Source organism: Lutra lutra, chromosome 2, assembly GCF_902655055.1.
Source record: "Lutra lutra chromosome 2, mLutLut1.2, whole genome shotgun sequence".
Taxonomy (NCBI): domain Eukaryota; kingdom Metazoa; phylum Chordata; class Mammalia; order Carnivora; family Mustelidae; genus Lutra; species Lutra lutra.
This window is the reverse complement of record NC_062279.1, coordinates 101919496-101935604: the sequence shown is the minus strand read 5'-3', so window position 1 is coordinate 101935604 and position 16109 is coordinate 101919496. Positions and strand designations below refer to the sequence as shown.

At 40.8% G+C, this 16109-nt stretch overlaps 1 pseudogene; it reads left to right on the top strand.

The window, feature by feature from the left end:
• The first annotated feature begins 4307 nt into the window (after nucleotides 1–4307).
• Nucleotides 4308–4948, top strand: LOC125094306 (60S ribosomal protein L10a-like; annotated as a pseudogene).
• Nucleotides 4949–16109: the final 11161 nt, after the last annotated feature.

Sequence of the window (16109 nt, the reverse complement as noted above, 5' to 3'; positions counted from 1 at the left end):
CATTGACCAGCAGTCTTCAAAAGTGTCAAGTTCAGGAAAGAAAAGACTGGGGAACTGTCACAGATTAGAATAAACTATGAAAACATGACTATTAAATTCCATGTGGGATCCTCGTTTTGATCCTGGAACAGAAAAAGGACATTGGTGGAAAAATTGGTGAAATTTGAATAAGGTCTATACTTTAGCTTATAGTATGTACCAGTATTAATTTCCTGGTTTCAAAAATTATACTCTGATCATGTAGGATATTAACATTAGGGGAAGCATGGCAAAGACTATATAGGAAGTCTACATAGTGTTAGTCTTCCTACAACATTTCTGTAAATTTAGATTTATCTCAAAATAAAAATAAAAATACAATTAAAACTATGTGAAGTCCCATCACTGGAAAAGGCTAATATGATTCTTCATGACTTTTTCCCATGTGTGTACATATTTTAAACAACAAAAGTTATTCCTTGGTGGTTGAGAGCACAGACTCTGGAATAAGAACCCCAGTTCTCCTACCTATAAGCTTTGTTACCTTGGAAAACTTACCTTGCACCTGTAGCTTATTGGAACAATAGGAAGAGTGATGAAAGTAGCACTCTTACAGGACACTGTGAAGATTACATGAGTTTTGTTGTTTTTTAATTTTTTTTAAAGATTTTATTTATTTATTTGACAGAGAGAGAGACCACAAGTAGGCAGAGAGATGCCAGGCAGAGGGAGACAGGGAAGCAGGCTCTCTGCTGAGCAGAGAGTCTGATGCGGGGCTTGATCCCGGGGCTTGATCCCAGGTCCCTGAGACCATGACCTGAGCTGAAGGCAGAGGCTTAACCCACTGAGCTACCCAGGTTCCCCAAGACTACATGAGTTAATACAGTTGAAGCACTTAATGCTATAACTAGCACACAATAAATTCTCAATAAAGTCTAGCGATTGTAAATCATGGCTTGCTGTTTGGAACTGTGGACTAGGTAAGTATATAAGGACACTAGCATGTGTTTAATGGCATGTGTGAAATATTTGGATAGGTAAGAAACATTCCTGGACCAAAGGAAGTAAAATCCTAGTTGTGAAATTCTAGAATTACACAATAAAACATTAATAGAATTACCTTGCCTTTTGCCTAACTGAAAAGTATTGAGGTTGAACCTCTTCTGTGTTATCAGTTCAGACTCTAAGTGTAACTATACAACCACAATTGATTTGTATTTATTTTCTTCTTTAATAACATGAACATTGCATTTAAACAATTTATAGAGTATGATTACACAGAAATGGTGTAATAAAAACCAAGTATGTTTGATATGTACTGACTTTCTTTCTGAAAGTTTAGAAACAACAGGGAATCAAAACAGAAACAGAGAGGATAAGCCTTTCTTTTTTTTATTTAAAAGATTTTATTTATTTGACAGAGAGAGATTACAAGTAGGCAGAGAGGCAGGCAAAGAGAGGAGGAAGCAAACTCCCCATGGAGCAGAGAGCCTGATGCAGGGCTCGATCCCAGGACCCTGGGATCATGACCTGAGCTGAAGGCAGAGGCTTTAACACACTGAGCCACCCAGGAGCCACAGGATAAGCCTTTCTATTGCCAGAAACCATAATCCAACATGTTTGGAAATCCTTTGCCTCAATGTGACATGCTGAATTAGCTGACCCCAAAGGGCAGCATCTCTAATAAGCTGAGTAGATTTTGAGAATCTGGTCAGCCTTCTTGGAAGTTAGTGTACACAGAGCCAATACTAGAACCCTGTTCAATGACCTTTCCCAAATCTTCAAGTGAATGGTGGTGCATTGAAATGAGGAAAAGCAAAGTGACTTCCTGTCTGGGAAAAGACTGATAGTCCATTCTGTGAGTTAAGCTTACTGGAGACATTTAGACCCTCATGTTTAAGCTTTGTAAAGATTAAAACAGCAGCAATATCATATTGCTGGCTTTTTTCTTTATCATCCATCCCATCCACATTGTTCAGGCTAACACATTATTGAACAGATGGGCCATGTCCCGATCATAGGAAAACATAATAACAAGTAAGTGTGAGACCAAATTGGTAGAGAAAGAAATTTCAGAGGTATCGCTGTATGTTGAAATCTCCTTACCTTGAGAGAGAATTTATCTCTAAAGCCCAATGGCATGTTGGGAACACAGTAGATTTTACCCAGCCCGTTCTTCAGGGAAATGTTAGAAGGGTAAGCTCATAGCTGATGAAGTAAATATTTATCCATAATTAACACAAATTCATGTAGCTTTTGTTAAAATAAATTGCTTTCTGTTTTTCTTTCCTCATTTGGTCTTCTATAAGTCCATAAAATGCCAATACTGGAAAGAGTTATATCGCTAAATTTTACTTTTAACTGGTGTCACAGAAACCTGGTAACCCCCCCCCCCCCCACCACAACTGTTTTTAATTAACTTCCCCACGGTACATGGAGTATGTCGGCTCCAGCTCTGAAATACCTATCTCTATTCTTCTGGATTCTACTTTCTCCTTTCCTACGCTCTATCTTTTCTCCTCTGCATATGCAGTGCACTCAAATAGTCTTCCTCTTTTTATCCCCTTCCTTGCTGTGAGATGTTTTTAAAGTCACAAATAATTATGGCATTTATCTGGATTGGATTCTTTGATAGGTCTCCATTTCCTACAGATTGAAATCCAGCTTCTTAGAATGACTTACAAGGATTTTCACAATCCCATCACCACCTGTCTTTCTTGTCTCACCTACCAAAATTATACTTCATATCTTCTGCTACGTGACGCACACCATATCCATCCTTTCATGCCTCCATGTCTTTGTGCTGCTTGCTCCTTCCAACCAAATTGCCTTCTCCCTCACTTCTGCAATGACAACTTGCTGGTATTCGAATCATCCTTTCTAGCCCAGGTTGAATGTATTTTCTCTGATGCACTCTGCTCTATTCTTACGCAGTTTGAATTAATCATTGTCTTATTGCTCTATTTATACAACTACTACAGAGCATATCATAGAGCATCATATTTAATTGTGTGTTTAGAGTATGAGTTCCCTGAAAGCAAGCTCCATGTATTACTCATGTTGGTTTATCCCAGCTTTTCTATACTTAGTAGGAATTTAATGAATGTATGTATGAGTCAATGAATAGACAAATAACGGTGGCCCAGGGGCTCAGGTACTCCTCAGAGACAGGAAAATTTAGATTAAACTGATTGAAATTTGGAAAACACTGTTCTGAAATCCATGGGACCATCCCTTGCACTGTGGACATTAAGCCTTTTTAAATGGTGCTTTGTGGTTGTCATGACAATCTAAAACACTGCCAGTCGCACATTACTTCCTATCTTCTATAAGGGTGGTACTTTCCTGGTTGTAAATAATTGCTGGCTTGGCCCCTTCTTTGTGTTTCATAAGAAATCCAGATAGATTTGTGATCTTATAAAGAAAGTGCTGGGGAGTAGAACACCACACATTGCACATACTTGTCCCAGTTCTCTGGTGACATTTCTCCATTTCCCCCCCAAACTTCACCCTTCCAACACTTGATCCCTTTTCTGACTTCTGTTCTTTTTTTTTTTTTTTAGATTTTATTTATTTGACACACAGAGAGAGAAATCACAAGCAGGCAGAGAGGCAGGCAGAGAGAGAGAGAGGAGGAAACAGGCTCCCTGCTCAGCAGAGAGCCCGATGTGGGGCTCGATCCCAGGACCCTGAGATCATGACCTGAGCCGAAGGCAGAGGCTTTAACCCACTGAGCCACCCAGGTGCCCCCTGACTTCTGTTCTAAAAGAAGCATTATCCAGTCCCTCTCACGCTAATTCCTTTTCTTAGGAAAGTGGCCCCATGTGAATGGGCTGTCTTCTTTTCCCTGATATTCTTTGGAAAGCCTTTATTCTTGTAGTACTAAAGCAAATAATATATATTATGCTAATAATCAAATTATGGTTCTAAATTTCCTGTAGGCATTCTCAAATATTACTAATAAGTTCTTGGGAAAGCCCACCCTATTTAGGGGCCTATTATGAACTGAATGTTTGTGTACCCCGGGATCCTCCCCAAATTCACACCTTGAAGTCCAAAAGCCCAGTGTGGCTGTATTTGGAGATGGTGCATTTAAGGAACTAATAAAGGTTAAATGGGGTTATAAGGTTAGGCCCTGATACAACAGGATTAATGCCTTTATGAGAAAAGACACCTGTGTTTGCTCCCTCGTTCCCTCTCTCTGTGTACACACCAAGGAAAGGGCATGAGAGTATGCAGCTAGATGATGGTTTTGAATGATCCAAGAGAAGAGGTCTCAGAATGGAACTTATGTTATTTCCTTTTCCATCGTTATGTCATGTGGCACCATGAGCAGGAAAGTCTCCTATGACACGGTGTACAAGGCAATGTGTGAAGTCCTATGCAGCAACCAGTGCAAAAGCCAGAAGGTTTTGAAGACAGTGGAGCTGTAGATCAGCTTGAAGAACTAGGACACTCAGAAGGACAAATGCTTCTTGGACACCATTAGACGTAAGTGCATCCCCACCCCAAGTTCTCCATATGTGTTTTGGGAGACCAGCAGCACTGTGATGAGGCCAAGGCTGTGGATATTGCCTACATGGACACTGAGGTGTTAAAAAAAACTCAACAAGAATGAAAAATTAGTCAAGAAGTTGGTTGAGAAGTATGATGCCTTTTTTGGCTTTGGAATCTCTGATTAAGCAGATCCCATGAATCCGGGCCTGGGACTGAATAAGGCTGGCAACTTCCCTTCCTTGATGACCCACAATGAGAACATGATGGCTGAAGTGGGTGATGTGAAGTCCACGATACGATTCCAGATGAGGAAGGTGCTGTGTCTGGCAGCGGTTGCTGGCCTCGTGGAGATGACAGATGATGAGCTTGCATATGACATTCATTTAGCTGTCACTTTCCTGGTGTCATTGCTCAAGAAGAATTGGGAGAAAGTCTGGGCTTTAACATTACAAGCAAAATGGGCAAGCCCTAACACTTATACTAAGGCACACTTAATCAACCGTTGTGCTACCATTACCTGTCTGCCAGTGCAAGGGAGAGGGAGGTGCTTTCTGAGCTGATGTTGCATGCCATAGCACTGTGCTGGATGACAGCAGTTTCTGGCACCCAGGGATAGGTGTCCTTTTCTCCATACTGCAAACCAGGAAGTACGTTCCATCTACCTTCAAAACCATGCAGTGTTATTTATTATTTAGATCTCCTGGATACTTACAACATGCAATAGTAGGGCTGCTAACCAAGACTGAAACATTCCCCAACCTTAAGAGGGGCAGATGTGGGCTAGGACTCCAGCCTCCAGTGCTCTCACTGCTTACTAGTGGAGAGAGGGGTAAGACCTTCTCATTGAGGATGTTGACTCAGCCCTTGGCAACATGCTTACCTATGGTCTACAGTCATTTCCCTTTATGCCATGGGTTCTTTCTATGGGCTTTTTGTTTTGTTTTATCCCTCTAAATCATAGATCTGGGCTCTTGTTCTGTAGGGATCACAAGGAGTGTTCCAGATGGAGATTGAGATCTTAGATTCTTCAGATGGGAGTCGTCTGAATCCCTGACTGATGTAGAATTTGCTTGTCTGACCCCAAACAGCATACTCCATATTCAGGGTAGTAATTTACTGTGTGAAATGGTTAGGAATACATAAGTAGGAGACCTGTGCAATACTGTAATTCATCAATCCTGTTTTCTAGGGGCCCTTAGCAAATGGGTAAAATCAGGCTGTGGAAACTTCCAGGCCCTTTGTCCTCCAGGTAGACTCTGTCCTCTTCCTGACCTGAGGCAGTTTCCTGTTGGAGTTCTGCCTCCAGTGCCCAGTACTGAAAGTCAGTTTTTGGTGTGGTGGAAAATACCTACAATTTAACTTTTGACTTGAATCTGCTTCATTGAACTTTGGTGAAGTAACAAGTTCATACCTCCCTCTTTTAATACAGCACAAAGGCTAATCCAAAGCATAAATAAAGATGTTACACCTTCTCAAAACAGGCTTGAACCATGAAGAATACAAGGTTTACACACACACACACACACACACACACACACACACACACACACACACACAGAAAGCCATTTGCTGGCATCTTGATTTTGGACTTCCAGCCTCCAGAACTGTGAGAAGGTAAATTTCTATTGTTTCAGTCACTTGTGGTATTTTGTTATAGCAGTCCAAACAAAGCACTACAGGGTCCAGTATTCCTCAGTGTCAGGCTTGAGAAAGCCGACTAACTTCCCTTAATTAGGATGTAATAGTACAGAAGCCCAAATCACCTTCCTTCTCACCTAAGCCCTGCCCCACAGGTCCCATTCTCATGCCCTAAGCTTCTCTGCAAGTCACTGCTTGGTGCATACTTGCTTCCTTCCCATGTTATTATTCTGTGGCCTATATGGCTGGCCTCAGCTGTGTATCCTCATATTGGATTATTTCGGGCCTCACAGAGTGTGCTCAGTCTTGGTTTATATGACTTAAGATTGGGACTTCAGAATCCCTGCTCCCACAGGCATTTTTCCACCTTTCTGATCATCTGCATGAGGGCTTGATGTGCATTGGTATAGTGAGGTAGAAGAAGTCAAAGCCTATCTTCAAAGAGTGCTGGGCAGGGGCGCCTGGGTGGCTCAGAGGGTTGAAGCCTCTGCTTTCGGCTAAGGTCATGATTCCAGGGTCCTGAGATCGAGCCCCACATCAGCCTCTCTGCTCAGCGGGGAGCCTGCTTCCTCCTATCTCTCTGCCTGCTTCTCTGCCTACTTGTGATCTCTGTCTGTCAAATAAATTAAAAAAAAAAAAAAAGAGTGCTGGGCAGTGTGCTGAGAGGGATTCTCAATGACTATTCTGCTTTTGTCCAAGAGGAGCTCAGTGTGATGAGTAATGCAACTACCACCAGCCAGTGAATGACCCCATGTGGATCCTTTGGATGAATGGGCACCCCTGAGATGCACATTGCATGAGAAGCTCAGTATGCTGACACAGGGAGAAGCTTCCAGTGACCTGGAAACTGCAGAGCAAGAAGTCATGAGGGTAAGATGGGAGAGTCTGGGGGAAAGAAAGCCATGGAATAGCCTGTGATTCAAGGAAGAAAGTGTGAATAAAAAGCTGTATGAGCTCATTTTTCAGTAGGGCACTCTGATGACCAAGAAAAGGACCAACTTTTCTGGCTTAGGAGAACTAGGGAGCCTTGACTACCAGTTCACTAGCAGTTGTGCTGGTGTCATAGGTGGTAAGTCACAAAAGCTTGGTTAAGGATCCTGAGGATAGTAGTACAAACTCAGAGACCCTTGTGGATGATCAGGAACAGAAACCCATACTCCCCACATCCTAGAATGCTGGGGCTACAATAACAGATTACCAGGGACTAGGTGGATTAAACAACAAAAAGCCATTTTGTACAGTTCTGAGAAGTTAAAGATCAAGTTGCAAGCAGATTCCGTGTCTGGTGAGAACCCACATCCTGATTTGCAGATGACTGTCTCTTGCTGTGTCCTCACATGGCTGAGAGAAAGGAAGTGCTCTCATGTCTCTTCTTCTAAGAGCACTGATCTCAACAGGAGGGCTCCACCCTAGTGACCTATGATGTGTCAGCCCAATTGGGTTAAGTGATGCTCCAGATAGCTGGTAAAACATTATTTCTCAGTGTGACTGTGAGGATGTTTCTGGAAGAGACCAGCATTTCAATTGATAGACTGAGTAAAGAAGAGTAGTCTCACCAATGCCAGTGAATGTCATCAGATCTCTTGAGGGCCTCAAGAGCGCAAACAGGCAAAGAAAGGGCAAATTCACTCTCTGCCTGAACCAAGATGTCCATCTTCTGCCCTCAGACATTGATGCTCCTGGTTCTTAGGACTTCGAACTCAGACTAAATTCCAGACAGCAGGTTATGGACTTGGTTTCCACAATCATGTGAGCCATTTCCTATAATAAATCTCTCTCTCTCTTTTCTTTTTAAAGATTTTATTTATTTGACAGACAGAGATCACAAGTAGGCAGAGAGGCAAGCAGAGAGAGAGAGGAAGGGAAGCAGGCTCCCCGCTGAGCAGAGAGCCTGATGCGGGTCTCAATCTCAGGACCCTGGGATCATGACCTGAGCTGAACACAGAGGCTTTAACCCACTGAGCCATCCAGGCACCCTCTCTCTCTTTCCATCTCTCTCTCTCTCTCTCTAATATTTCTGTGCTGTTTCTTTAGAAAACTCTGACTAATAGATAACTTGATTACTTCCCAGAGCCCAAATCTTCTATTACCTTCCCATTGGGGTTTGGGGATTCAACACGTGAATTTTGGGGGGACACTAACAGGTGGTCCACAACACCACAATAGGCTTGACCAATAGAGCTGAGAAAGCAGAAAGAATTGACAATGAAGCCCACTAGTGGACACATGAAGCTCCCTGCTGGGCAGATGGTCAGGGGCAGCATGGTCCCAGATTGCTACCACCCCCAAGAAGGAAATGGTAGTGTGGTGGACTTGGATGAAGTATTTCGACCTCACATAAACAAAGCCCCAGTGACTGGATCTCTTGTACAAGGTGCTATAGCAGCTGGGGCTCTCCTCTCCTCTCCTGTTGGCTATCCTCCTGCAACGCTGGCCCAGTTCTTCTCAGAGCACCTGGGGAAAGATGGCAACCTCTATAAATCCACCCACATTTTTCTCTCTTCCTTATACCTGCCACATGGAAGGCCTCTATCCAACCTTCTCACTGCCTGCTGGATTTTTCCATCTCAGAAGAGAAAGGCTCTGACAGGATCTGAACGTGAAAGTGGACTTCCATGTGTTGGCAGCCTGAGATCTTCAGCTCCTCCAACCCACTTTGATAATTTTCATGCCACATGGTGCTGGCAAACCTCACCTCTTCCTGCCCTCGGGATTCTGCTCCATCAGCTTCATTGCCATGGAACTTGCCCAGGTGGACTCTGTCCTGCTTACCACACGTCAGTCACTTCACAGTCGTCTCCGTGAGGATGTCTTAAAGATTTTGTGGACCTCTTCCACTTCCCCCTCTAATGACAGCAGCAACAGTGACAATGGCAACAGTACTGTCATTTGTGGAGATGGACCTCTGTGACTATCCCTGGGTTTCACACCTCAGGAACATATACAATTTTGTTGAAACCTCATGGAGACTCCTTTGAGCTAGATATTTTAAGTTGTGTTTTCTTTGAAAAGTCATATACTAATGTATGCATATTGCAAAATATTTAAAGAAACAGAACTGTTTATAATAAAACTGAAGGTACCCCTCCCATTCTCTTCTCCATGGTTACCATTAACAGTACTGGAATGTGTTTCCTTCCAGATCCGGTGTGCGTGTGACTGTGTGTATGTGTGCGTACATATGTTCACAAAAAAAGCTTGGATGCAGATTTTTAATATAAATAGAATCATAGAATAAATATAATTTTGTGATTTTCTTTTTCACTGAACAATATATCTTAGAACTAACAGTAGGAAATATAACTGTCCCCATGTTATAGGCAAGGAAACGGAGGTTTGGGGAGATTAAACAGCTTGATCCTATTAGGTAGGAGTTTCCATTACATGATAGGTTCCTTGAAAACAGTATAATGTTTCTGCTTTATGCAGAGTTCTGATGCCTTGTATTGCAGTATTTGTAGCCATCTTATTCCAGAAGTCTGGTATTTCTCTTCTCTTCCTGTTCTTGAAGCTGGATTCTTATTTCTCTCTGCGTGCCTGAGTCTACCTGAAACCTGTAATTTGAGTCAGGCTGTACTTTTACTATGGCTCATCTAGGTAGTGCATTCTCCACCAAGGAATTCGAGCACCTTGCATCTGCTGGCAGCCTTCCTGAGGCCTCCTGCTTGCCTGGGGGAATTCCCTTTGTTCCTGACCTGCTGATGGGACACTTTTCGGGCTTAACATTGACTGGCACTACCTGCCTGCTCTTCGTCTTTCCTGCCATCTACTGGGCTGTCAGGCTGGGCTTCCTGCCGGTGGTGCAGCTGCATTTCCTTTTCTTACCTCTCTCTTAGGCCCCAGTACCTGTCCTCCATCATGGGGTGGTCCCATTCCAGGTCTCCAGCAGCACACTTGATCGGACCAGACTCCTGCCTGCCCTATGTTGAGATGAACTTCAACTTGTCATTACTTAAGAGAATACTAAATTCACACTTAACATGAGATGAGATCACAGTATATTCCATTGAGAGAATAACAGATATACAGTCAAGCCTTTGGCATAAAGTAGAGCAGATAGAGTGAACCAGTGCTTTACATTTTTATTTCTCATTTCTTTAACATTTACGAAATGGTTATTCTGTTTAGGCTAATCACCAACATTTCCTCTGGCCATACTGAGCTTGTTGGTTTCTTTTATAAAATATAATACTGCTTTTTGTTATAAGAATTAATTATCTAGAGGGACACCTGTAGTGGCTCAATCGGTTAAGTGTCTGACTCCTGATTTCAGCTCAGGCCACGATCTCAGGGTCATGAGATGGAGCCCCACATCAGGCTCCATGCCCAACATGGATTCTCTCTCTCCCTTTCCCTCTGCCCCTGTCTCTCCATGCAGGTGCTCTCTCTCTCTATCTCTAAAAAAAAAAGTTACTTATCTAGAGATTGAAGGATTTTTTTCAGAGACTTTTGAAACGCCTACTCATGAGGTTTTCCCATTTTAGTAAATAGTCTCTCTTAATTTCTCAGCAACCTGCCTTACTTCTCTCATTTCTTTATCAGTGATGCTAAGTTTTTTTTAGTCACCCAGAATGTATACGTGGGAATCATCATGTATCTTCTTCTTTCTCCTCTATTGCTGCTGCCTGTGCCCTAGTCACGTACTCAGAACTACCTTCTTTTCAATCTTCCAGACTCCAGTTTGCCCCTTCCTTCACTATGCCCCACCTCCATGCTGTGATATGCTTTTCCTATAGGCATTATTTTTATTACATCATTGATCTCCTCCCCCACCCTACCCCTGGTGCTCTCTCTCTCAAATAAATAAGTAAATCTTTCTTATAAAGTAAATATACACATTATATTAATGAAATCCAAATTGCCATTAGTTATAAGATACATCCTTATTCTATTTAACAGTTAAAAAAAATAAAAAAATAAAACGCTGAAAAAGTGAACTGTGATTTATATTTCTATTTTAAATTTACTGAAAATAATTTTAAAATTTCTTTTAGAAGATTCTGGTTATACAGCACTCTTATCCGTGTATAAAATGGAATATATATGCTGAATATATTAGTTAAGCTCCTCCTAAGGCTTTGCAGATTCTGACTGTATTGAATCATACCTTAGCTCGTCTGTTGAGGCCTGTGGTTTCCCACAGTGTGGTTCTCCGTGCTGCTAAGAGCAATGTTGATGCAGTGATTCTTTCAAGTGTACTTCACTGTCGTTTGGGGGATTTTCATCCAAGCTGCACATACCCACCTTTCAAGTTTTGATGCTGTATATTTCTTGATATTATCAGAGAAAGTCAATAAAACTCAACAACTAAGTATTGTATTGATTCCTCAAAAGTTCAGTCAAGGGTCACAGGGTTGTGGTTGTCCAGTTATGCTCTTAGAATATCAGCCAAGGGGCGCCTGGGTGGCTCAGTGGGTTAAGGCCTCTGCCTTCGGCTCAGGTCATGATCCCAGGGTCCTGGGATCAAGCCCCACATCGGGCTCTCTGCTCAGCGAGGAGCCTGCTTCCCCCTCTCTCTCTGCCTGCCTTTCTGCCTACTTGTGATCTCTGTCTGTCAAATAAATAAATAAAATCTTTATAAGAAAAAGAATATCAGCCAAGTGTGTGTATGAATGGGTAATAACACTTACATCTTTACTGACACCAGGCTAAGAGCAGCTTTGAGATACCAGTGCCTGTGAGACTTCTCACTAGTTTAGAGATATTGAAAAGTGGAAAAATGTATTTTAGTATAGATGAAATATAAGAGTAATTGTTCAGTTCACTCATGTCAGTGGATTAAAAGTGAATATAGTTTTCTTTTTTGTTTGTTTTTAACGATAAGAGTCATGTGTATGAGGCAGGACTGTTATGTAGAGAAATGGTTGGACACGTATTATCAGGACTGTGATCCAGGTTTGTTTGTTTGTTTGTTTGTTTTTTTAAGATTTTATTTATTTATTTGACAGACAGAGATCACAAGTAGGCAGAAAGCCCGGCAGAGAGAGACGGGGAGGCAGGCTCTCCGCTGAGCAGAGAGCCCCATGCGGGACTTGATCCCAGGACCTTGAGATCATGACCTGAGCCGAAGACAGTGGCTTAACCCACTGAGCCACCCAGGCATCCCTGTGGTCCAGGTTTTATCCCTAAATCATTTATGACATTTAAATTTCACCTGTCTGGATTTCAGTGTCATTGCTTGAAAAATGAGGGCAGTGACCTAAATGATCTCTATAAGTTTTCCTAAACTAATAGTCATGGCACCTGAAAGCAATGAGATTGAAATCTGAAATCACTAGCCCAGATTCTTGTCCAACAGAAAAATCCCTTGGACTATAATTCTGGCTAAGAGATTTGAATTTGTCTGATGAAATTTGGCATTAGCCATGTGTGGCAAAGGCTGGACTCACTGGGGATGATAGTATGTAATCCTTATCCCTCTGAGGAGAAATTGTCCATATGCAAAGTCTCCTGGTGGAGGGGGTGAAGGTGGGGGAGAGAAAGTAATCAAGAAGATTAACCCGAGAGTTCATCTGTATGGACAGTGCTAGACCCTTGGAGATCTCATTTTTTTTCGGCCTGAGTATTGACAAAGGACCAGAGGCATTCTGCTGGAAGGAAATTAGATTGCAAAATGGTTACTCCTCCCCAAATGGAAATCTGGTCAAGAATTTATGCATGGAGCCTGAAATATACAGAGCAGAGCCAAGTGACTCAGTCAATTTAGAAAAGATCACATTTTAATGAAATGCAATGGGAGAGAGAAAAGTAGAGAATTGTTATTCTGTTTTTTAAAGATATATAGAACCTCTGTAAATACTGTCGGTAAGTAATGTTATTTGTTGTTTTTTTTTTTTCTTTTTCTTATTCTGCAGTCAAACCATACAATACAAACATAAGGGTGTTTTTATTTTATTTATCATGACCTGTTAGCTCTTTTCCTTTGTAGTTAGTCCTCAAAATGGAAGCACTATTTTTTTAATTAAATAAATTACATGCAAAGAAAGGGGCTTTAAATGAAGTATAGTTGCTAAGAAGATTTAATATCTTGTTAATTTTTTCTTACACTTTAAACGAATAACAAACAATTGTAATGGTTTGGTGAGATCATGCTCCAAGTAAGAACATCTTTGTGCCATCCAGAGTTGCATATTGGGACCACCTTGTTTGAATCCACAGATTAAGAATTATATTTGGACATAGTCTATTTCCATCAGACCTAAGGAAAAAAAGTAAATCTAAAGGAATATTACAACGTTTCTCAAATTTTCAGGTTTTTAAAATAAGCATTTGGTTGATTTCTTTAAATTTCAGTCTTGTAAGTGAGAATGTTTATATTACTGCACTTTGTTACATCTGGAATCAGAAATCTTTTTTTTTTTTTTAATTTTATTTATTTATTTGACAGAGAGAAATCACAAGTAGGCAGAGAGGCAGGCAGAGAGAGAGGAGGAAGCAGGCTCCCCGCTGAACAGAAAGCCCGATGTGGGGCTCGAACCCAGGACCTGGGATCATGACCTGAGCCGAAGGCAGAGGCTTAACCCACCGAGCCACCCAGGCGCCCCTGGAATCAGAAATCTTAACACCTAGTACCTTTATCAGTTTAATAAGAAATAAGCAATGGAAAGAACATGTTTTTCAAAGTTAGACAAAACTGAGTTCAGATTCCGTGCAGGTCATTTACAGATAATGTAACCTCTGTTAGGTTCCTTAAGTCCTCTAAATCTTGGTTTACTCACCAATAGCATGACCCACTCCAAGGACTTGTTGTATGGCTTCAATATAATAGATGAGAAATATATTCTAAGCACACAGAAAACCTCTGATAAGTGATAGCTACTATAATAATAATAATAATAATAATAATAATAATAATAAAAAAACACATTTGGAATATTTGGACCCAGCATTGGAATCATGAAGGAACACAAAAGGAAGTGGACACACAGGTCTTCATTGCTAGGCATTGTGACAAGCAACAGTCCTATAGGTTTCTAGTCCAAAAAACCCCAAAATGCCAAGAAATAGATATCAAAATATCTTTTGGCATCATGTACCTATTTCAATTCATACGGTCCCATGTGAAAGGGCACATATTATGTCAAAATACCCACTGGGCAACTTTTAAAACAGGAATAATTTGGCATCATGTGGTCAGGCACGAAAGTATGGTCACAGCCTGCTTGTCCTAGGCACGAACTGGTGTGCAGAGGTAGACATGACTGCCCTCAAGTACCAGCCATTGGCTCCCACTAAGTTAAGAAAGCTTTAGTTTCCTTTTGAGGGTTATCAATTGAGGAAGAGAAAGTTACATTTGAAATTAGTGCTTCGTCTCAGACTTCAGACAGTACCTGAAATTAATAGTAATAGTCACTGATCTTATAGGCCCTACCACTAAAACATCTGTTATCCAACCTAGGTCTTAAAGCAACTGAAATCTAGTAGTTTGAGAGCATTGTGAAACCTGAACTTGCTATGTTTCTTTCCCTTGGCTGTGTGGCAGGTTCTCTAGTATGAAGAGAAAACTGCATTTGAGGAAGTCCTTCCCAGCTTTGACTCATTTGTGATTCTCACTTAGGTTTTAAACGTCTCCATTTTCAGGCTATTAAAGAGTTCAAATGCCATTTATAATATATTTACTAGAAGAGTTCTGGAAAACAAGTCATTTGTACCTACTTTGATAGGATTCTCCTAATCAAAGATTTATTGGGACAGTTTAGAAAAGCATCAGATAAATGTTCTCCCTACCTGGGAGTTGGGAGATGTAAGCGGTGCTCTGTGGAAGATTTATGCTGAATTGCTCTATGCCATCTTGCATTTGATTAACTTTTATCAACCAGAACAAAAAGCCCTTTCCCAATGCATCATTTATATGAACTTTATAAATGAACCATCTTTCTTTTGCCAGCATAATTCACCATGATATAGCCATTTAAAAAGCCTCTAAGGGATAAGCAATTAACCTGGGACATGTTTGTGTGATAATTCTGCAACAATTTTATTTTGAAAAACCTGAGTGTATTACTCTGCAATCTGAAACTATAAAGGTTTGACATCAAGTTTTCCAGATTTTTTTTTTTTTTTTTAAGTAGGCTCTATGCTCAACATGGGGCATGAATTCTGACCCTAAGATCTAGAGTTGCATGTTCTACCAACTGAGCCAGGTATATGCCCTGGATCAATATTAAGTTTTAAGCATTTCTGAGAACAGGTAAGAGAAGTAAATTGTTCCAACCTACAACCTTCTTGATGGTACAAGTTGTTTTTGATCAGAGAATACCAAGTGAAATGTGAAATAAAACAATTAGCTTATGAGGTATAATGTGTGAGTTCACTAGGATCTGGACGACAGTATATAGTCTTATTATGCCTTTGTGCAGTTTCTATTTCCTGTCTGAGATTTCACACAAGTAGGACCATGACATTTTAAAATCTGAATGACAAAACCTTGGTAAATTGTTCTGAAGGCTCAATGATGACACTTTGAATTGATTTTTAATCATACCAAGAAAGACATTCTTTTAATAAATTAAAAGATCCTTCCTGGTGAATGTGAAAAAATGTTAGGTCTCCTAGGAATACAAATACCTATTGAATCCTGTTGTCATTGTACTTCATTAGCTGTATCTTCTTAATGAAAAATTACTAACATAGACATTTCTTTTGTAATAAAAAAATGAAAAAGAACAATTAAGGTAAAGGGCTTATGAAAACATTAGAAGTAGCAATGGTTTCCAAAATGGTTTTGACTGTCCTCAAATGATTGATTGACATTTTCAATCTCCTTGACATTTCTGTGACCACAGATTTTTTTTTTACATGTTTATTTAAAAGGAAATTTGGTATAATATTTCTTCTCCTTTCTCCTTCAGACTTACTAATTTTCTTCTCTTTCTGCCCCAGGAGGCTTGCCTCTATATGGTTTCTGTTGGATTTGGCCAGTGAGAAGACCCAGTGGAAAGTTAGAGATTGGGAGGAGAGAGAGGGTGGATGTTCATTCTCCTGCTTTCTCCTGG